At 46.4% G+C, this 20676-nt stretch overlaps 1 pseudogene; it reads right to left on the bottom strand.

Annotated features, from left to right (window-relative positions):
* Positions 1-11066: 11066 nt before the first annotated feature.
* LOC136449769 (bifunctional phosphatase IMPL2, chloroplastic-like) lies at positions 11067-20409 on the bottom strand (annotated as a pseudogene).
* Between the last annotated feature and the right edge of the window lie 267 nt (positions 20410-20676).

Below are 20676 nucleotides of genomic sequence, written 5' to 3'. Positions count from 1 at the left end.
GCGACACGATCACAGCGCCGGCGTACGAGCACTTCCAGGAGCTGGTGAATCAAACTACTTAGATTTGACTAATAAATTTCTAAAATGGCATCAACATCTATAACTCTAAAGTAGACATATAAAAAATATAATTAATGATGATCTAATAATACTTATTTAATATGATAGATATTAATATATTTTTATATAAATTTGATTAAACTTAAGATGCATTGCCTTAGCACAGTGCTATATTATCCTTTCTATGACGCATTGCCTTAGCTTAATGCTATATTATACTTTCTATGATGCACAACTTAAGATGCACTGCCTTAGTCACTGCATCATCAATCGTCCTACGTGGGTAAAATCGATGAGAAGACTAGTCACTGCACAATGCTCAACGAACCTTGGCGTCTGAACCCAGAAAACGCCATTGCCCAGAGCCCAGACTGACCCTAGATCCCGGTTCGGTCCAAAATTCAGATGGCTGGAAAACATAACTCACAATTGAGATAGGGTGCAGCACCCAGATAAGCCATGGAAGCAACACCAAACAAACTCTCGATTAAGCGTCCGCAAACACTGCACAGCGCAGCTGGATTGCTGGGTGCAAGGGCAGCTCACACTAAGGTAAGACCTCGCACATTTAGCATTCCCATGACATAATCTCTGCTTGGTGCAAACAGCAAGCCACTGCTTGATAGTTTACAACCATGCTGTTTATTATTACAGCAAGATTGAGGTAAAGCAACAAGCATACAGGTAAAGCTTATTATTGATCATATTAATATCACCTGGAAATGGCTAAATAGTTGGGTATTAGTATAATGCTTATCTAAGCAGCACAATAGCGCCACTGCAGCACGTCAACGGCTTGTTTGTGGACACGGGCATCCCCAGCGGCTACCACGTTGAAACCTACAAATAAATCAATAGTGCAGCATGAGATGAACTGAAATTTTGCTGATCAAAAGCAAGAACTACGCGACCTAAGTGACAATAGAGCAAGTTTTTGCCGTAATGCAGTTTGGCGTAATTATCTTATGAAATTACTGAAACCAGAGGGCCACTCTGAGCTGAGGCAACATTGAAAGGACTTAGAGACAGCAAAAATAGATTGATGATTGGGAAGTGAAGATTACACTTGTGGGCCGTGATTCTGCAGTAACCGGCCAATGGAGCCTGTCCCCTCCAGTCAGTTATTGACCCTCCAGCTCCTTCAATGACAGGTACCACGGAGAGGAAATCATATGGTTGCACCAAGCCACCAACAAAATCAGTTATCGTAGTAAACAACTCTCATTCATTCAGGCAGTAAACGCATGCTACATTGACTGCTCTTATTCTACAAATATGATCACAGTTTTTCATTTCCCTAAGATTGTGCTAGCAACTATAGTCATGTGAAATCAAATCTGAGTTTAGAGAATAATTTTTCTAAACTACTGTTCTTTATCATGCATGAAGATAACTTCCTTATGATATCACATATATCTTTTCAAAATTCAAATGATTAACAGCTACAAGTATTAAATGATACAGAAGTTGAGATAGCATGATTCTAGTCGTTATCTAGAGGCATCAAAACAATAACTAGTACCAACCAACTACTAGCATCATTGTATGCAGATGAGAATAAAAGAAGGGAAAGATTGCTACACTAAAAGCTTGCTACATAAGCATAATCGACAAATTTGGTACAGCTAAAACACCGATCCAGAAAACAATTGTCGGTGTTTTGAACCGCCGACTAGTAAATTTGTGTTTGCGCGTCTGGCCCGTATGGTGTGCTCGGAGGACACAATGGTTTATACTGGTTCGGGCGGAATGTCCCTACGTCCAGTTTGAGGCTGCTCGTGTTACCGGCACTTGTTTGTAGTAGGGGTTACAAATGGGCAAGAGAGGAAGAAGGTCCCAAGTCTCTGATGGAAGGATCGAATGGAGTTGAGTCTAGTTGAACTCAATCCCTTGAGCCGTTCAGCGTTTAGCCGTGCCCTTCGTGGGCGTCCTGCTTCCCCTTTTATAGTTGAAGGGGAAGGCACAGGTCACACGAGAGAGAGAGAGAAAAGCGAGGAGGAAGAAGGCTTCCGGGGTAACGGCGCCCTTCATCTCCTTTACGTGGGTCCCGCCGGTCCTGTAAATGATGACGGGGACGGCTCCATGTCGCGACCCTGTTCATCACTGGCGCTATACGTGGGCGTCGTCAGCCGGTCGTGGCGCTCCATTCCGTTCCAGCGGGCGGCATGGTTAGCAGATACCCCCGTCGGAAATCGTACGGGGATTAGGTAGCATAGCGCCGGCACGCCCGACACTGTTGGTGACGTGAGTCCTCAGGTATGGCCCGTTGTGGCCGCGGGTCTCGTCAAGACGCGCCTACTCCCCTTCTGGTGTCAGAAGTTTGACCCTAGGTTCGTACTCTTAGACCCATAGTGGTTGGAGGCGGTACGGACCCCCGTCGGGCGAGGTGGAATCCCCCTTCGAGGGGTCTGGCGAGGCGAAATCCGCGCCCGAGGGGTCGAGTGAGACGGAGCCCGCACCCTCGGGGTCAGACGTGATGGAGCCTATGCCCTCGGGGTCGGGCGACACGGAGCTCGCGCCCTCGGGGTCGGGCGTGACGTTGCCCGCGCCCTCGGGGTCGGGCGACATGGAGCTCGTACCTTCGGGGTCGAGCGAGACCAAAATACGCGCTTGACCATCCGGGCGAGTTGACATCAGGGCCATTGCAGACACCGAGCTAGAGCAGCTAGAGGCACAATAGGAGGACATGGTCGAGAGCGACCCGACTGACAGCTCAGATGAGGACTACCAGACTATCCTGCATATGCCACCACGTGCACACGACAGAGAGGCCGGTGGCTCTAGTTCAGCTCCACCACGGTCGCCTCAGACCGACCGTGATTTGATTGCTATACTTGAGAGGATGCAGCAGGACCAGGCACAGCAGGCACAGGCTACTGCAGCCGCTTCACTTCCTGTTTCAGAGTTAGAGGGTCAGCCGTCGCTCGCTCCAGCCGGTCTGACATTTCTGAGTCCAGAGTCAAATGATGATGCTACTCAGTTTCAGATCTCTCACTGCACCTCAGCGCCCGACTCATCTGCTCCTGTCCCACCGTCCAACCCTTAGGTTTTGGTGCTTTACGCCAAAAGGGGAGAGGGAGCGAGTATGTTAGACTTAGGGGGAGCGTGTCAGATGGACTCATTCTTTTGTGTGTGATACTTCAGGCATTCACGTTTACTTTCATGCATTGTAATATATGTGTTATATGTGTGATTGTGAGACTTATGTGACATATGTGCTCTCTACTTTGATATATTTATGTCATGTCACTTGTTTATGCTCATTTGCTTTGCTTCCGTGTTATACTTCGTTTTCAAATGAGCATTATGTTTCGTACTCATGCTTATTTCATATCTTTTGAGTACATTATGTTGGCTTGGTTCATTTAAGCATTCCTAGCCCTTTTGATCTTACTGTCAATTGCTTATATAAACCAAGCATGTTGAAAACATCACCCATCTCTTATTCACATACTTGAGTTGGTGTTGTCATCAATCACCAAAAAGGGGAAGATTAAAAGCATCTAGGCCCTTAGTTGGGTTTCGATGATTAATGACGACACAAGATTACTGTGACTAACGTGTGTTTTGCAGAGGCAATTTGAGTTAGGTCATGATAATGATGATTGTTTGGGCAATTATGGTTTTCATGCCCCTGTCGATGGAAATCGTTTTGGTTTTCAAAGGATGGACGACAAGGTTAAGGACAGACTAGTTCTAAGTGTCATTTGACTTTAGAGAGACATTTAGAGTAGTTTAGGACTTTGTTTTTTTTTTTTGGCTGTATTATTAATGGGGGTATGAACGAGTAGCTTAACCTAGATGAGTCTAATGGTTTAGGTGTGGTGCACACTTGTCAAATTTAGCACTAGGTAGCTCAGGGCTTGCCCTAGGATCGATTGGAGACAAACTCATTCACAAAGGTTTTGAATTAGAAGTGAATGGAGTGTTGATTGTACTGACCGGACGCTGAAGAAGGTGTGACCGGACGCTGTGGCGGCGGGTCCGGTCAGTGGTTGCATGCGTAGTAGAACCTCAGGCATCGACTGAACGCTAAACCAAAAAGGAATCGGACGCATCGGGGCCCGCAACTATAGCAGCGGTGGTTCAGCGAGCAGGATCGGACGCTACATAAGAACTGATCGGACACGCGCGTACCTGGAGTCCGGTCAACATCAGTAAGGGTCCAGAGAGCAAATTTGCGGACCTAACGTGTCCGGTCAAGACCGATCGGGCTCTGCTAAGCGTCAGGTCACTCCAACGGTCGTCTCTGACAGCCCGGTGTGCTGTTGCAGCGGAGAACTGACTGGACGCGTCCGGTCACCTTGACCTGCGCGTTCGGTCACCACGTAATGTGCTGAGTTGGACAATAACAGTTATGTTTTGAATGAGGGTGTATAAATACATCTCCTACTTGTCCAATTCAGCCTTCTTGCCCATTTGTTCAGCTGAGAAATACCTTTGGAGTGCAAGGAAGTGCAAGAGCCTAGTGGGGTAATTGAGATTTAAGAATCCAAGATTAAGAACCTCATTAGTGCATAGGGAGTAGCAAGTGTGCATCCACCTTTCTCATTAGGCTTGTTATGATCAAGTGAGAGTTTGTGCTTGTTACTCTTGGTGATCACCATCACCTAGACGACTCGGTGGTGATTGTAAGCTTAGTGATCATCCGGCGGAGCTTATGAATGACCCAAGTTGTCTTGTGAGAGGTTGTGGACGATTCACCACGACTGAGTGTGGAAGAATCAGCACGTAGAGAGCACTTGATCCTTGCGTGGATCAAGGGAAAGCTCCACCCTTGCGCGGGTGCTCCAACGAGGACTAGTGGGGAGTGGTGACTCTCTGATACCTCGGAAAAATATCGCCGCGTTCCTCTTCCTCTCTTTACTTTGAGCATTTATATTTGACCAATTCCATTCATGTCTTTACATTCTTAGAATTTTCATGCTAGAGTAAGATTGAAATCTAGGGTGCAAAACTTTTGTGGGGTAGAATAATAGAAACACTTTTAGGCACAAGGGGGTGAAATGGGCTAAGTGTAGGGCTTAATTATTGCAAGAAATTTAGAATTAGTCCAATTCACCACTCCTCTTGAACATCTTGATTCTTTCATAGTGTATGTGGATTGTATTGCTTTGTGCGCCGTATGTACGTGTCGAGAGCGTTAGAGGTGTTGCTAGGCATGATTGTGTACTCCCTCTAGCTAGTTTGATCTTCAACAATTGATAGTATAACTTTTGGCTGCAAATGTCAATGAAGTTACTACTACATCTGTCCTAGTAGAAAGCATACAATTCTAGATTTGATCTGAATCAAACTACTTAGGTTTGACTAAGTTTATAAAATTGTATCAACGTCTATAACTCCAAAAAAATATACTATAAAAATATACTTAATAATGATCTAATAATATTTATTCAGTATGCTAAATATTAATATTTTAATATAAATTTGATAAATTTAAATTGACTAGACACACTAGAATTTTATTTTTTTAGAAACGAGGGAGTGGATCGAATAATATACTCCCTCTGTTCCAAAAAAAATTGTAATCCTAGGATTTAAATCTTGTCTCAAAAAACATGTAATTCTATGTTTTGATTAGTTTTTTCAAGTGGGGTCCACCCAATAATAAACAACCAAAAAAACCACCACATGGCTCATGACACTAAATAATGTAAAAAAATTTGAACTTGTGGAGAATTCTCTACAGAAAGATTACTTCCTATGGAAGTTTCTAGAGTAGTTAATAATATAGCAAGGGTACATGCATAATTTCACATGTCTGCTAATCTAGCCTTGAAATTTAAGATTTATAATCTTTCTGGGACAGGGTGAGTAATTATCAGTAGTGCTGATCTCTGCATTCCCCTGCCCCCTGTGTTAGTCGCTGAATTCTTACTCTTGGTAGTAGAAGAATTCTTACTCTCATCGAGAGAGGATGGCACTAGGAGTTGGGGCAATTTTCTTGTCTATTTCTCACACAAGCTCACATAAATGCCATACCAACCTGAGGAGTTGGGGTTACATATTTATAGGTTGCTAGCCAGCCAAGCATATGCCAAGATGCTAGTCTAAGATGCTAGTCTAAGATGCTAATATGCTGTCCTAGCTAAGATGCTGTCCTCTAGTCTAAGATGCTGTCCTCTAAGATGCTGTCCTCTAGTCTAAGATGCTGTCCTAAAAACAGAAAAACAGCCACAAGGACCATATGAGCATCACAACCCCACAAAGACCAGCCACACATGAGACTTATCCATCATTCTCCCCCTAAGTCTTGTGCGTCGTCTTGTGGGAGAGTTGAACCATCCCGGTCCTGGAGCAGAGCTCAAGGAACTTGATCCTCCCAAGGGGCTTGGTGAGCAGGTCCGCAAGCTGGTCCTTGGTGTTGATGTAGCTCGCCTTGATGCTCCCTTCCTCCAAACAGCCTCGGATGAAGTGGTACCTCACCCGGATGTGCTTGCTGCGTTCGTGGAACACGGGGATCTTTGCTAGGGCCAGAGCGGACTTGCTGTCCACCATGAGCTCCACCGCTCTAGTGTCTCTGCCGAGGAGATCACCAAGCAGTCGAGCGAGCCAGAGCGCCTGAGTCGAAGCGGTGGAGGCCGCTATGTACTCGGCCTCGCAGCTGGACAGGGCCACCACCTGCTGCTTGACCGACTGCCAGCTAACGAGGCACTTGCCGAGGAAGAAGAGGATCCCGCTCGTGCTCTTGCTGGTCGAGGATGCGGTAGGCCTTCGAGCCCTCCGCGTAGCCGATGAACACTCCCGGAGTGCTCCTGTCGTCGAGCTTGCTGATGTGGCCAAGCTCCTTGGCAAACGCGAGGCAGCTGAAGACCCGCAAGTGGGAGACCGCCGGCTTGCGCCCATGCCAAGCCTCGTACGGCGTCCTGCCGTCGAGCGCCTTGGTAGGCGAGCGGTTGAGGATGTAGACGGCCGTCACCACCGCCTCCCCAGAAGACAGCCGGCATCCCCCTTTGCTTGAGGAGGGCCCGAGCCATCCCCACAACCGTCTGGTTGCGCCGCTCGACGACGCCGTTCTGCTGCGGGCTGTACGGCGCGGAGTAGTGGCGCTGAATGCCCTCGTCAGCGCAGTACGACGCGAATTCAACCGCCGTGAATTCGCCGCCGTTGTCGGTGCGCAGCACGCGCAGCTTGCGGCCGCACTCCGCCTCCGCAGCAGCCTGCGCGCGCCTGATGGCGTCCGCAGCCTCTCCCTTGCTGCTGAGGACCATCACCCACATGTAGCGGGAGAGGTCGTCGACGAGCAGCAGGAAGTAGCGTCGTCCTCCCGGTGTGGCCGGTGTCACCGGGCCACACAAGTCTCCGTGCACAAGCTCGAGCCTCTCCTTGGCTCGAAAGCTAGCCCGCTGTGGAAAGGGGAGTCGCCTCTGCTTCGTCAACACGCAGACGTCGCAGAACTGCTCCACATGGTCGAGGCACGGCAGGCCTCGCACCATCTCCGTGGCACTGAGCCGCTTCAGGGCCTCAAAGTGAAGGTGCCCGAAACGCTCGTGCCACTGCCACGCCTCGTCGTCCCGACGAGCAGCGAGACAGAGGGGTTGTGCCACCTGCACGTTAAGGACGTAGAGTCGATTTGCGCTTCTGGATACCTTGGCAAGAAGGCGACGACGACGATTCCAAATCCTCATGACTCCGTCCTCAACCACCACGCGCGAACCGTTCTCATCCAGCTGTCCCAAGCTGAAGATGGAGTTCCTCAACGCGGGGATGTAGTAGACTCCGGTGAGCAGCCTGTGCTCACCAGACACGGCGGTGAAGATGATGGAGCCGACGCCCTTGATCTCCACGCCGGAGGCATCCCCAAACTTGACGGAGCCTCGGACGCTAGAGTCAAGCTCGGTGAAGAACTCCCGTCGACCGATCATGTGATGGGTGGCGCCGGTGTCGAGGCACCACCCGTCAGTCTTGTCGTTGCCGGAGCTGTCGCCGAGGAGGGCGTGTGCTTTTGGCTCGTCAAGGTGGAGGAGAGCCGCTGCGGTCGGTGCCGCTGGAGGTAGCTCGATGCTGGCATGTGCCATGAACAGAGCCGGCTCCTCCTCCGCCTGTGCGACGTGGGCCTGGCCGCGTCGTGGCTGTCGACAGTCTTTGGCCCAATGGCCAAGCTGGCCGCAGTTGCGGCAGGCGTCGTCTCGTGCCGGCTTGTGCCTGCCGGCGGCGCCGCCCTGGGCGCCTCCGCGGGCATCACCCTCGGCACGTCCTCGCGCCCTGGCCTGGGCGTCTCTGCGCGCCTTGCGTGGCTTGCCACGCTTGCGGCCGCCTGTCGCGGAAGAAGGCTCCCCCTTCCTCCGGTCACCTTGGCTGGCAAGCCACTGCTCCCGAGTGAGAAGGAGCTTCCCGCCAGTGGTGATGGGCCCCGAGAGGGACTGTGGCTCATCGCTGTCGACGACCTTGAGGCGACCTATCGCCTCCTCGATCGACATCGTGGAGAGATCCAGCAGAGACTCGATCGAGCGAGCCATTTGCTTGTACTTCTCGGGGACGCAGCGGAAGAGCTTTTCGACAGCTCTCTCCTCGCCGTAAGTGTCGTCGCCGAACTGCACCATTCTTCTGCAACAGAGTGTTGAGACGGAGAGCAAAGTCATCAACGTCATCACCTGGCTTGAAGGCCAGGTTCTCCCACTCCTTGCGAAGTGCCTGCAGTGTGGACTTGCGGGCGCGGTCGCTGCCGATGCGTGCCGCAGCGATGGCGTCCCAAGCCTCCTTGGCAGTCCGCTTGCTGGTAAGCGAGAACTGCATCTCGGGCGGGACTGCAGCGATGAGAGCATCTAGCGCCCGTCGATCTAGGTCGTAGTCGACGTCGCCGTACCGGACTGCCTCCCACATGTGCCGCACCTGGAGCTTTACCCTCATCACCGCAGCCCACTCGACGTAGTTGGTCTTGGTGAGGGTAGGCCACCCACCGCCGGGACCAACGTCCCTGACAACAGCCTGGAGCCCGTGGTAACCACGGTACCGATCCGGGGAGAGAGCCACGCTGCCTGTGAAGGCCGCGCTCTCCATCGACCCGTCGGTACCGATCCGGGGAGAGAGAGCCACGCTGCCTGTGAAGGCCGCGCTCTCCATCGACCCGTCCGCCATCGTTGCCGTGCGCGCCTCCTCCAAGAGCGCCGCCGCCGTGCACGCCTCCTCCAGGAGCGCCACCGGCGCGTCCGTGCCTGTCTGGGCTGCCGCCGCGCTCGTGGGCGTGCGCAGCTGCCCCAGGAGCGCCACCGCCGTGCGCACCTCCTCCAGGAGCGCCGCCAGCGCGTCCGCGCCTATCTGGGCTGCCGCCACGCTCGTGGACGTACGCGGCTGTCCACTGCGCCGCCCGCGCTCGCGCTGCCTCCCTCTCTAGCAGCTCGAGGTCCGCGTCGGCGGTGTCGTCAGCGGAAATGGAGCTGCCGATGCTGCCGCGCAGAGCCTCGACCTCCGCCGCCGCCGCACGCGCTGCATTCGCCGCCGCCGCTGCTTCCGCCTCCGCTCTCGCTGCTGCCAGCTCCGCCGCTGCTAGCCTCGACGCCCTTGCCGCCGCCGCAGCGGTCTCTGCCGCCGCTTGCTCGCGTTCCTCTGCCGCGGCAAGTTCGGCCTCCTGCCGACGCCGCGTGCTCGAGGCGACCGAGCGCTGAGACTGCCCTGTGGACATGACGCGCTACCGGGGGGCTGCTGCGTGGGGAGAGGGCTGCTTCAGACGAGCTGGGAGAGAAGTGAACAGGAGCGACCGGAGGAGCTGCTGCTGCCAACAACTGGGGCTGTTGTGGGGCTGGGAGAGAAGATGAGCCAGAGATGCTCAGGCTACAGGATAATACGGCTCTGATACCACTTGTTAGTCGCTGAATTCTCACTCTTGGTAGTAGGAGAATTCTTACTCTCATTGAGAGAGGATGACACTAGAAGTTGGGGCAATTTTCTTGTCTATTTCTCACACAAGCTCACACAAATGCCATACCAACCTGAGGGGTTGTGGTTACATATTTATAGGCTGCTAGCTAGCCAAGCATATGCCAAGATGCTAGTCTAAGATGCTAATATGTTGTCCTAGCTAAGATGCTGTCCTCTAAGATGCTGTCCTCTAGTCTAAGATGTTGTCCTAAAAACAGAAAAACAGCCACAAGGACCATATGAGCATCACAGCCCCACAAAGACCAGCCACACATGAGACTTATCCATCACCCTGGACGCAAGATTGCTGCCGTTAGGTGTACCAGTTTTCACCATGGTCATAAGATTGTTGAGGGCTTCTAACTTTAGTGTCTACGTCATCAATTGTCCTATACGTGAGTAAAACCGGGGAGAAGACAAAAAGACTAGTCTAGCTATTATCGAAGAGAGAAACTATACTAGAAACAGCATAATTATCACCATATTGGCCATACGTATACATGCATGCATTAATAATTAAAAAAGGAGGCTTATCGAGTCTTTATATGCGACATATACATCCTTATACCCTGCCTATTACCCAGAAAATGTCATTTCCCCAAACCCCAGGCTGGCCCCATACCCCTCTCGGTGCAGAATTCAGACCAAGGCTGGAAATCATAACTCACAATTCAGCTAGTGTGCAGCACCCAGATAAGCCATGGAAGCAAACACCAATCTAACTCTCGATTAAGCGCCCCCAAGAACTGCATCGCGCAGCTGAATTGCTGGGTGCAAGGGAAGCTCACACTAAGGTAAGACCTCGCACATTTGACATTCCCCTGACACTTATGGAGTGTTTGGTTTCGATAAACAACCCGTTTTTGATGAGATGATGCATAATGAGTCCATTCCTCAAATTAGTACTAATTACTAGCTTGCTTGTGAGGAATGAGATGGTGATGAATCAACTCATTCTATTCTACAGACCAAACAAAAAACTAAAGAGTGGGATGGTGATGGACAACTTCATATTACAAACCAAACACCCCCATAATCTCTGCTTGGTTCAAACCACTGCTTGATAGTTTACAACCATGCTGTGGATTATTTAAGTGCAAGATTGAGGCCAAGCAACAAGCATACAGAGATAAAGCTTATTATTGGTCATATAAATAGCACATGTAAATATCTAAATAGTTGGGTATTAGTATAAGGCTTAACTAAGCAGCAAGCTAGCGCCACTGCAGTGCATCAAGGGCCTGTTTGTGGACACAGGCATCCCCAGCTGCTACCACGTTGAAACCTACAAATAAATCAATAGCGAAGAATGAGATGAACTGAAATTTTGCTGATCAAAAGCAAGAAGTGCACGATTGAAGTGTCAATAGGGCAAGTTTTTCCCATAATGCAGTTTGGCATAATTATCCTATGTAATTACTGAAACCAGGGGGCCACTCTAGAGCTTATGCAACATTGAAAAGACTTAGAGACAGCAAAAAGAGCTTGATGAATTTTAATGACAAGTGAAGATTATACTTGTGGGCCGAGATTCTGCAGTAACAGTCCAAAGGAGCTTGTCCCCTCTCCAATCAGTTATTGACCCTCCAGCTCCTTCAATGACAGGTACCAGGGAGAGGAAATCGTATGGCTGCACCAAACCACCTACAAAATCAGTTATCGCAGTAAAGAACTTTCATTCATTCAGGCAGTAAATGCATGCTACATTGACTGCTGTCATTCTATTACATATATGATCACAGTTTTTCATTTCACTAACATTGCTAGTGAATATAGTCATGTGAAATCAAATCTGAGTTCAGAGAATACTTTTTCTAAACTTCTGTTCTTTATCATGCATGAAGATAACTTCCCTATGATATCACATATATATTTTCAAATGATTAACCAGATATTTCAAGTATTAAATGATTCAGAAGTTGAAACAGCACGGTTCTAGTGGTTATCTAGAAGCATCAAAACGATACATAAATGCATAGCCATCCCCATGCTTACCGTAGTACCAACCAAATACCAGCACCATTATATACAGATGAGAATAAATGAAGAGGAAGAGAACTTTAATGCTTGCTAGTTGCTACACTAAAGCTCGCTACATATGCATGATCGACCAATTTGGTACAGCTAAAACACCAATCTAGAAAATAATGAATGAAAATTTTTGGAAATTATGGTGCCCACTAGTTTTGAGTGAACCTCAGTTTCAATGTTCTTAAGCTGACTTAAGCTTTCACAATGTATGCATAATTTCTGAGGCCATCCAAACAAAACTTATAGTAAACTAAATGCTTCAGCAAGTAATTAGAAGTCAAAACCAACTCTATTTGCTTGATTTCAGTTTATTTATGGTCCTTTCCTTTCTGTTGCCAGAAAAGATAGAAAACAAGAAACCCTCTGCTGAACACAATTTAAAAGGCTAATGCCATATTCCTAAGTCATAATAAAAAAATGGACATCATACCTTCAAACCAGATTCAACAACAATGTCCACAAAACCACAGGCCAGAAGAGCATAAGCATAACAATCACAACCATAAAGTGGGACTTTCACCTGGCAATAGAGATGGTAAAATACATGTGAGTAGTGTTGACGATTGCAGAAAAACATGAAGCTATATGAGTATAAGTAACACCCATACCTTATTCCTTACACGAATAAATGCGTCCTCAGCATCTCCTTCAAAGAGATGTGGGCTTGTTGTATATCTGTCAAAGCAGAACAAAGAATTGTTATACTGTAATGCATTATTCAAGTCTGTAAAGAGATGTAACGACATAACATCTAAATACTAAAACAAATATACACACAAGAAAGCTTGTGCAAGTAAATTACAAGAGCAAACAGATATTTCTTGTCCGTTCAAAGTTGTTTGTTTCCCATCCACCCCAATCCATCTCTCTCTCAGGATTGGCTGGTCAATGACACCAATAACCTAGAGAAAGGAAGTAAAAAATCAAGCTTAACTAAAGAAATAGCAATATCAAGTATATTAGTAAAAAAAGGGCAGATCCAGTGCCGGAGGCTCCCACATGAGTGGGGTCTGGGGAAGGGAAAAACCGAGGCAAGCCTTCCCCCCGCAAAATCTGCGGAGAGGCTGCTTCGAACCCACGACCTGGTGACTCAGATCGAAAATATCATCTAGGGTTAGGTCTAGCGGGTTCTCTTTACTGTGAATGCGATATCGAGAGTAGAGAGACAGAGAGGAATAGAAGAAGAACGTGTCGAGCCTGACACCGCAGAGGGAGATGGTCCAGAAGCCGCCATCTCGTTCGTCGGTGAAGTCTGCGCACGGGCAGCGACATTCGGGGAAGAGGTCAATGAAGTCGTCGACGTCGGTGGAGCGGGGTGGCGCAGCTGGTGGCTTCCTGTCACTGGCTGCGCCCCTCTCTGGTCGGGGTTAGGGTTTAGGTTTCGGTGGGGAGCTCGGCTCACGGTAAACCTCGTACACAGAGCCGCCGGCCCCCACCTGTATATATAACGCAGTGTGATAAGGGGCCCTCCAGCCATAGTAGGCTGGGCGCCCCCGATCAGGGCGCGGATCAAAGGCTCAATTGGGCCGTTGGGTCCAGTTTGGGATTAGAGATCAATCTAACAATCTACCCCTTGATCTCCTACCATCTTTCAATTTCATATCATTTACTTTTGTTCATTCCATTACAGATTAGCGCATAGAGCATGTTTCGTCGTCACGGTCAATTGCCGATAGATTTAACAACTACAACACACCACTCTGTTCTGAAATATATACTTAACTTTGGGCCTTCTTTTGTTCAGGAATTATAGGCTTTCCCTTAAACCCATACCGGCTACATGTTCTCTGAACACGTTGGGTGGTAAGCCTTTTGTAAGCGGATCCGCAAGCATCTTTTCGGTACTTATATGCTCAAGACTTATGACATGATCCCGGACTTTATCTTTCACAACATAATACTTTATGTCAATGTGTTTGGCAGCACCACTTGACTTATTGTTGTGAGCATACTATACTGCCAGATTATTATCGCAGTATAACTTAAGTGATTTATAGATGTCGTCAACCACCTTCAAACCGGGTATGAACTTCTTTAGCCAGTTCACCTGTCTCATTGCCTCATAACACGCTACAAACTCGGCATACATTGTGGACGATGTAGTGACGGTTTGTTTTGAGCTTTTCCATGAAATAGCTCCCCCTACGAGAGTGAATACATATCCAGACGTGGATTTTCTATCATCTCCCGTATAATCAGAATCGTGAGCTCTCTTTTTATTCTTCCCCTCGAAATATGGCCTAAACGACAGTGACATAATTTCGACGACGCATCGTGAGCTCTCTTTCGTTTTCTGTTTACATCCGCAGAAGAGGATACATTCTCATTGTCGCACGCAACGTTCCCATCATCGCATACAACATTCACATCATCACGTAGTGATAACAAATAAAGCTTATTTTGTAAGATAGCAAGACCAACGCATGCATTATTAAATGTTATCTTACATTTGCTATTTCTAAAATGACAATCATATCCATCATTGTCCAATCATGAAACACTAATCAAGTTTCTCGGTAAAGAGTGAACATAAAGTATATCTCTAAGTAAAAGTGTGAAGCCATCAGCAAGCTCTAGAGAAAGATCGCCAACGGCTTCAACATCTGCTCGGACTCCATTTGCAACTTTAACGTGTCTTTCTCTTCTTTGCGTAGTCCTCGTCGAACGGAATCCCTGTAAGGAATTAGCAACATGAACAGTTGCACCTGAGTCAATCCACCAAGTAGATTTCGAATACTGTACATACATGGAGTCATTTATGAACGTAATAATGTTCCCACCTTTCTTTACGATGATAATCTTTAAGTAATCGGAACAATATTTCTTATAATGTCTCGTCTTCTTGCAATAGAGACACTGGTCTTTCTCTACTGTGAACTTATTCTGCTGAGGCTGATGCAGCATAAAACCCTTTTCTTTGACTTTGAGGAGGAGTTAGCATTATTATTCTTTTTTTTGTTGTCTTTCACATAATTGATAGTGCCACCATTGGCAGCTTTCATTCTCTCCTCTTGCACACACATAGTCATGAGCCTCTCTAAGTTCTACTTCTCGGGCTATATGTTGTAGTTGACAACAAAAGTGTCAAATTCCTTTGGCAAGGAAGCAAAAATCAGATGGATAAGGAACTCTTCCTTGAGAGTCAGATCCATTGGTTTTAGCTTGGATGTCAAATTGTTCATCCTTAGTATGTGCTCTCTTATGCCACAATTTTCAGAGTACCTCTATCACCAGCTGTTTTATCAGCTGGGTAGCATATGTCTTTGAAGAGCCAGTGAACTGCTCTTTATTCTATCGAGGTACTCGGTGACTATGTCACACTCTAGAATTGAGCTCATAATTGCAGGCTCAATCGTGTTTTTTATCACAGCCAAACATTTTTTATTGGCAGTGACCCACTTTCTATGCTCAAGGTCATAGAACATCTTTTGGAATTCAAAATCTCTCTCTAGTTGCTCAAGCAACATCATCCTCGTTTGTCTCTCTCACCGGTGCCACAGACTCAGTGGGACAAGGTGAGGTGACTACCCAGTCCACCTCAGCCAAGATGAAGGTCAGGTCAATTTTTTTCTTTCACTCCGTGTAGTTGTCACCTTTGAGAGTGGGGATCTCTTTGATACAACCCATCAACGTGTAGTTGTCACCTTTGAGAGTAGAGATCTCTTTGATACAACCCATCAAGTATCCGCCTATCAAAGAGATCCCCACTCTCAAAGGTGACAACTACACAGAGTGGAAGAAAAAAAATGACCTGGCCTTCATCTTGGCTAAGGTGAACTGGGTAATCACCTCACCGTGTCCCATTGAGTCTTTGGCACCGGTGAGGGAGACAAACGAGTCTGATGCCGCTTGGGCAATTAGAGAGAAGGATTTTGAATCCCAAAAGATGTCTTATAACCTTGAGCATAAGAAATGAGTCACTGCCAATAAGAAATGTTTGGCTGTGATAAAGAACACGATTGAGCCTGCAATTGTGGGCTCAATTTCATAGTGTGACACAGTCACCGAGTACCTCGATAGAATAAAGAATCAGTTCACTGGCTCTTCAAAGACATATGCTACTCAGCTGATAAAGCAGATGGTGACAGAGAGGTACTCTGGAAATGTTGGCATAAAATAGCACATACTAAGAATGGGCAATTTGGCATCCAAGCTAAAACCAATGGATCTGTCTCTCAAGGAAGAGTTCTTTATTCATCTGATTTTTGCTTCCTTGCCAAAGGAATTTGACACTTTTGTTGTCAACTACAACATACAGCCCGAGAAGTGGGGCTAAGAGAGGCTCATGGCTATGTGTGTGCAAGAGGAGGAAAGAATGAAAGCTACCAATGGTGGCACTATTAATTATGTGAAAGACAACAAGAAAAAGAATAATAATGCTAACTCCTCCTCAAAGTTAAAGGAAAGGGTCACATGCTGCATCAGCCTCAGCAGAACAAGTTCACAGTAAGGAAAGACCAGTGTCTCTATTGCAAGAAGGCGGGACATTATAAGAAAGATTGTCCCGATTACTTAAAGATGATCATAGCAAAGAAATGTGAGAATATTATTACGTTCATAAATGAATCCATGTATGTACAGTATTCGAAATCTACTTGGTGGATTGACTCAGGTGCAACTGTTCATGTTGCTAATTCCTTATGGGAATTCCGTTCGACGAGAACTACGCAAAGAAGAGAAAGACACGTTAAAGTTGCAAATGGAGTCCGAGCAGATGTTGAAGCCGTTGGCGATCTTTCTCTAGAGCTTACTGATGGCTTCACACTTTTATTTAGAGATATATTTTATGTTCCCTCTTTACAGAGAAACTTGATTAGTGTTTCATGCTTGGACAATGATGGATATGATTGCCATTTTGGAAATGGCAAATGTAAGATAACATTTAATAATGCATGTGTTAGTCTTGATATCTTACAAAATGAGCTTTATTTGTTATCACTACGTGATGATGTGAATGTTGTATGCGATGATGGGAACGTTGCGTGCGACAATGAGAATGTATCCTCATCTGCGGATGTAAACAGAAAACGAAAGAGAGCTCACGATACGTCGTCGAAATTATAGCACTGTCGTTTAAACCATATTTCGAGGGGGAGAATAGAAAGACTAGTTAAGAATGATATTCTTTCTCCATTAGAGTTCTCAGATTTAGAACAATGCAGAGAATGCATAAAAGGAAAATATGTAAAGAAAATTAAAAAAGATGTCAAACAAAGCGTAGGAATTTTACAGATTATTCACACAGACATCTTGGTCCGTTTCCTATAAAGAGTGTAGATGGTTATGATTTGTTCATAACATTCACAGATAATTACTCCTGTTATGACTATATTTATCCAATCAAAGAAAGAACAGAAGCATTGGATAAATTTAAGATATCAAGTATATTAGTAAAGATGCTCACAAAGAGATTTGTCAAGAAATTTTCTCAACAAGATATATCAAGAGATTTGAAGGGTGGGACTGGTGCAAGCGGTAGAGTCTTACCGCCTGTGACCAGAAGGTCCCAGGTTCGAGTCGCGGTCTTCTCGCATTGCACAGGCAAGGGTAAGGCTTACCACTGACACCCTTCCCCAGACCCCGCACAGAGCGGGAGCTCTCTGCACTGGGTACGCCCTTTATATATCATGATTAAATAGCTAATGATTTAGAAAAGTTTCATCAAAATGCCATGTAAAGTTAGTATAACCAACAGAGACATTATATAGATATAACAATATGATGTTTTGCAACACTGATAAAGTATTAACTATCTGCATATGCAGTGCAGTTGTGGTAAAAAAGAATGAAGGAAATAGTGAAATACCAAGGAAAACAAAGGCAGCTAGAAATGAAAAAAAAAAGAAAACAAGTGTACCGGCTTCCCATTGTGCAGAAGTGCTATAAGTGTACCAAAAAGAGGCTTGCCTACAAACAACGAATTAGAAGTCATTATAATTAAGTTCGGCTTAATCTTCTCAGTCATAAACTCATAATGCGATCAAAGATCCACTACCAGTTATGAAACTTTTCGTTCCATCTATTGGGTCCAAAACCCAAACATAATCTGCATAACTCTCCGCACATCTCCAACCATTCTCCTCACCAAAACTGCATGATTCAAGTAAATGTTGGAAATGAATGTTCAAGGTGCCATAAAAGTGAACAGAACATTTTAAAAACTAGCAAAACAATCCCTCATGGCATGAGTAGGGAAGCTCTTCAGTATAACTGACACCATTGCTTCTTCTGTTCTCTATCTGCAATCGTGACAGGACCTAGCCCGTATTGAACAATTCCATAAGTTCAAAAAAAGGCACAAGACCACCAAATATAATTAAATAACATATTCTAGTGCCCCAGTGCAAGTATCCTTTTATCCAATAATCACATATGGAAAGTGGGTTCCTATACATCCTGAAGTCAGCCCAATTTATTAAAACATTGTTATGTTGATCAAATTGAACAAAAGAGTAGTTAAAGAACTTCAATATTGGTGTGAACACTTCACATGACAAGCTTATCAGGCATGAGCTTCATGTATAATAAATAATTATTAGAAAGTTGTAAGTTAAACTAAGGGTTGATTTTCTTCTAGCTACCAAGTCACTACAGACCACATCGCTAGCACCATGAGATGGTAACTAATGTCTATTGATGCCATCGTGCTCGTCCTATGGTTTGACCACAAACGTCCAAGGTACAATGATGCACAAAGGTATTAGATACAATATCTAAAAACCAGCTTCTATGTTGAATTTGGAATAAGTTATACCAGATGAAACTGTCTTGCCGAAAATGCATAGTGCCAGTACATATTGTGCCTAATTGGGTCCAATACTCCAGTGTTACAACTCAGGTCATTGGTGCTAGACATAAAGGTAGAAAAATGGGGAAAAAAGATTTTTGCCGAGATATATGTGTGTGTGGTTGTGGCATGGTCCACAAAATGATGGATGATAAATCAGTAGGTTTCAATTGGCACTTTATATGGGAACGATGGGGCACAATACCACAAGCGCACATGAGCTGTGAACATGAAGGATTCTGAAGGAGTGCAAAACTAAAGGCAAGGGAAGGAGTTGGGTTCAAATGAATCAATTGGCTGGAATACACATGTACATGAATTAGGGAAAATGAACTAAGGCCGACGTTCTAGGACCTAATAGTAACAGATTAGGTCCCAGAACTTTCAATGTGCAGATGAATACAGATTCCCCATCTCAACCTACCTAACCCAACTAAGTCAATTGCCAAGATTGACTTGTCCGGACAAGGTTGTGCAGAATGAGTTACTGTCAAAGGCAGTTGTACAATTATATATAGTCAACCTTGTTCACAAGTCAAATCCTAATGATTCTCTGGACTCAAGGTAAAAACATAGCTATACAAGGATATACACAGAAAGGGTTTAGAATCCTTGAATTTTCCAACCAGGACGTGAGCAGAACCATAGGAAGGACGAAGGAGGCTCCCATCAAGAGCACAGATAACGAATTGAATAATTCCTTACCCAAAAAAAATGGTTAGTTTATCTCCGCTTCTATTGACCACCGCAACCTGAACTTAACCTATAGCCTACACACTTCTTTCTTTGGAAATGATATGCATAGGTCCTACTGCAGTGCAGGACGTCACTAGGACTATCAGCCTGTTACTTTACAGTTTCATGTGATTCCATTACAGTCCAAAATATCAACAGACAGACCACCCTTCAGCTAAATTTGGAGTGCTATGTGATTTCCTAATTCAATCAGTCAGTATCCAAACTATGAGCCCCACCTAAATATCATAGAATTTCAAACAAAGTATGCTCCTGCACTGGCCGCTGCAGCATTCCTTGCAACAGAAACTTGATACTAAAATAATTAATCTACAACATGCAGAGAGAACAGGGCACGATCCGACTCAAGAACCAGCACACTATCACCTATACGCTATACCCAAGCCGGAAGCAAAATGAAATTACAAGTGTGGTGCGGCAATAGAGAGAAGCATAGCACGCACTGTGGTCCTCCTTGTCGATGATCTCAACCCGCTAGCGGAAGTACTTCCTGAGCACCACCCCGGCCGCGTCCGCCGCCCGCTGCGACACCTCCACCAGCCGCTCCGTCGCCAACTCCCCCACTGCCTCCGCTCCCCAGCCGCCCGCCCCAGCGGCGGACGAGGCCCTGACCGTACACATCGGCGGGCGCCCGCGCGCGCTAAAGGCCGCGGACGGCACGGGCGATGCGGCGCGGAGGCGGAGCAGGCACGAGCGGGGCTTAGGGTTTGCGGAGGCGGGGCCGGGGAGGGGCGAGGCGGCCGAGTGAGCGGTGGTGGAGGAGGAGAGCATTGGGGATGAGGAGTCGGCGGCGGCGGCCGGGAGAGAAGGTTTAAATGTCGCGGCGGAGGATGACGCTCGGAGCACCGAGCAACGGTGCGCCGACGTGGTGGGTTGGTTCTATGGGCTTCCATTGCTGGGCCTTTTTTTTTTTTTGGCTGTGACGAACTGACGATGGGATCCAGCCGTGCAGGCGTCTGCCGTCTAGCACTGGCTGGTCGACTGGTCGTTAAACTCGTGTTCTTGCGAAATGTTTTTTTTTTTTTTTGCGATTCTGTTCTTGCGAAATGTTAGTAAATGCAATTCTAGTTTCATATTTTAGTATCTTAAATTTAACTAATTATAAATAAATAATATTAATATTTATAATATTAAATAAATATTAGTAGATTACTTATAAGATTTTGAGTCATAAATGAATA

The sequence above is a fragment of the Miscanthus floridulus genome, chromosome 5 (genome assembly GCF_019320115.1).
Source record: "Miscanthus floridulus cultivar M001 chromosome 5, ASM1932011v1, whole genome shotgun sequence".
NCBI classification, from domain to species: Eukaryota; Viridiplantae; Streptophyta; class Magnoliopsida; order Poales; family Poaceae; genus Miscanthus; species Miscanthus floridulus.
The sequence above is the reverse complement of the archived record's forward strand: the minus strand, read 5'-3'. Positions and strand labels throughout refer to the sequence as shown.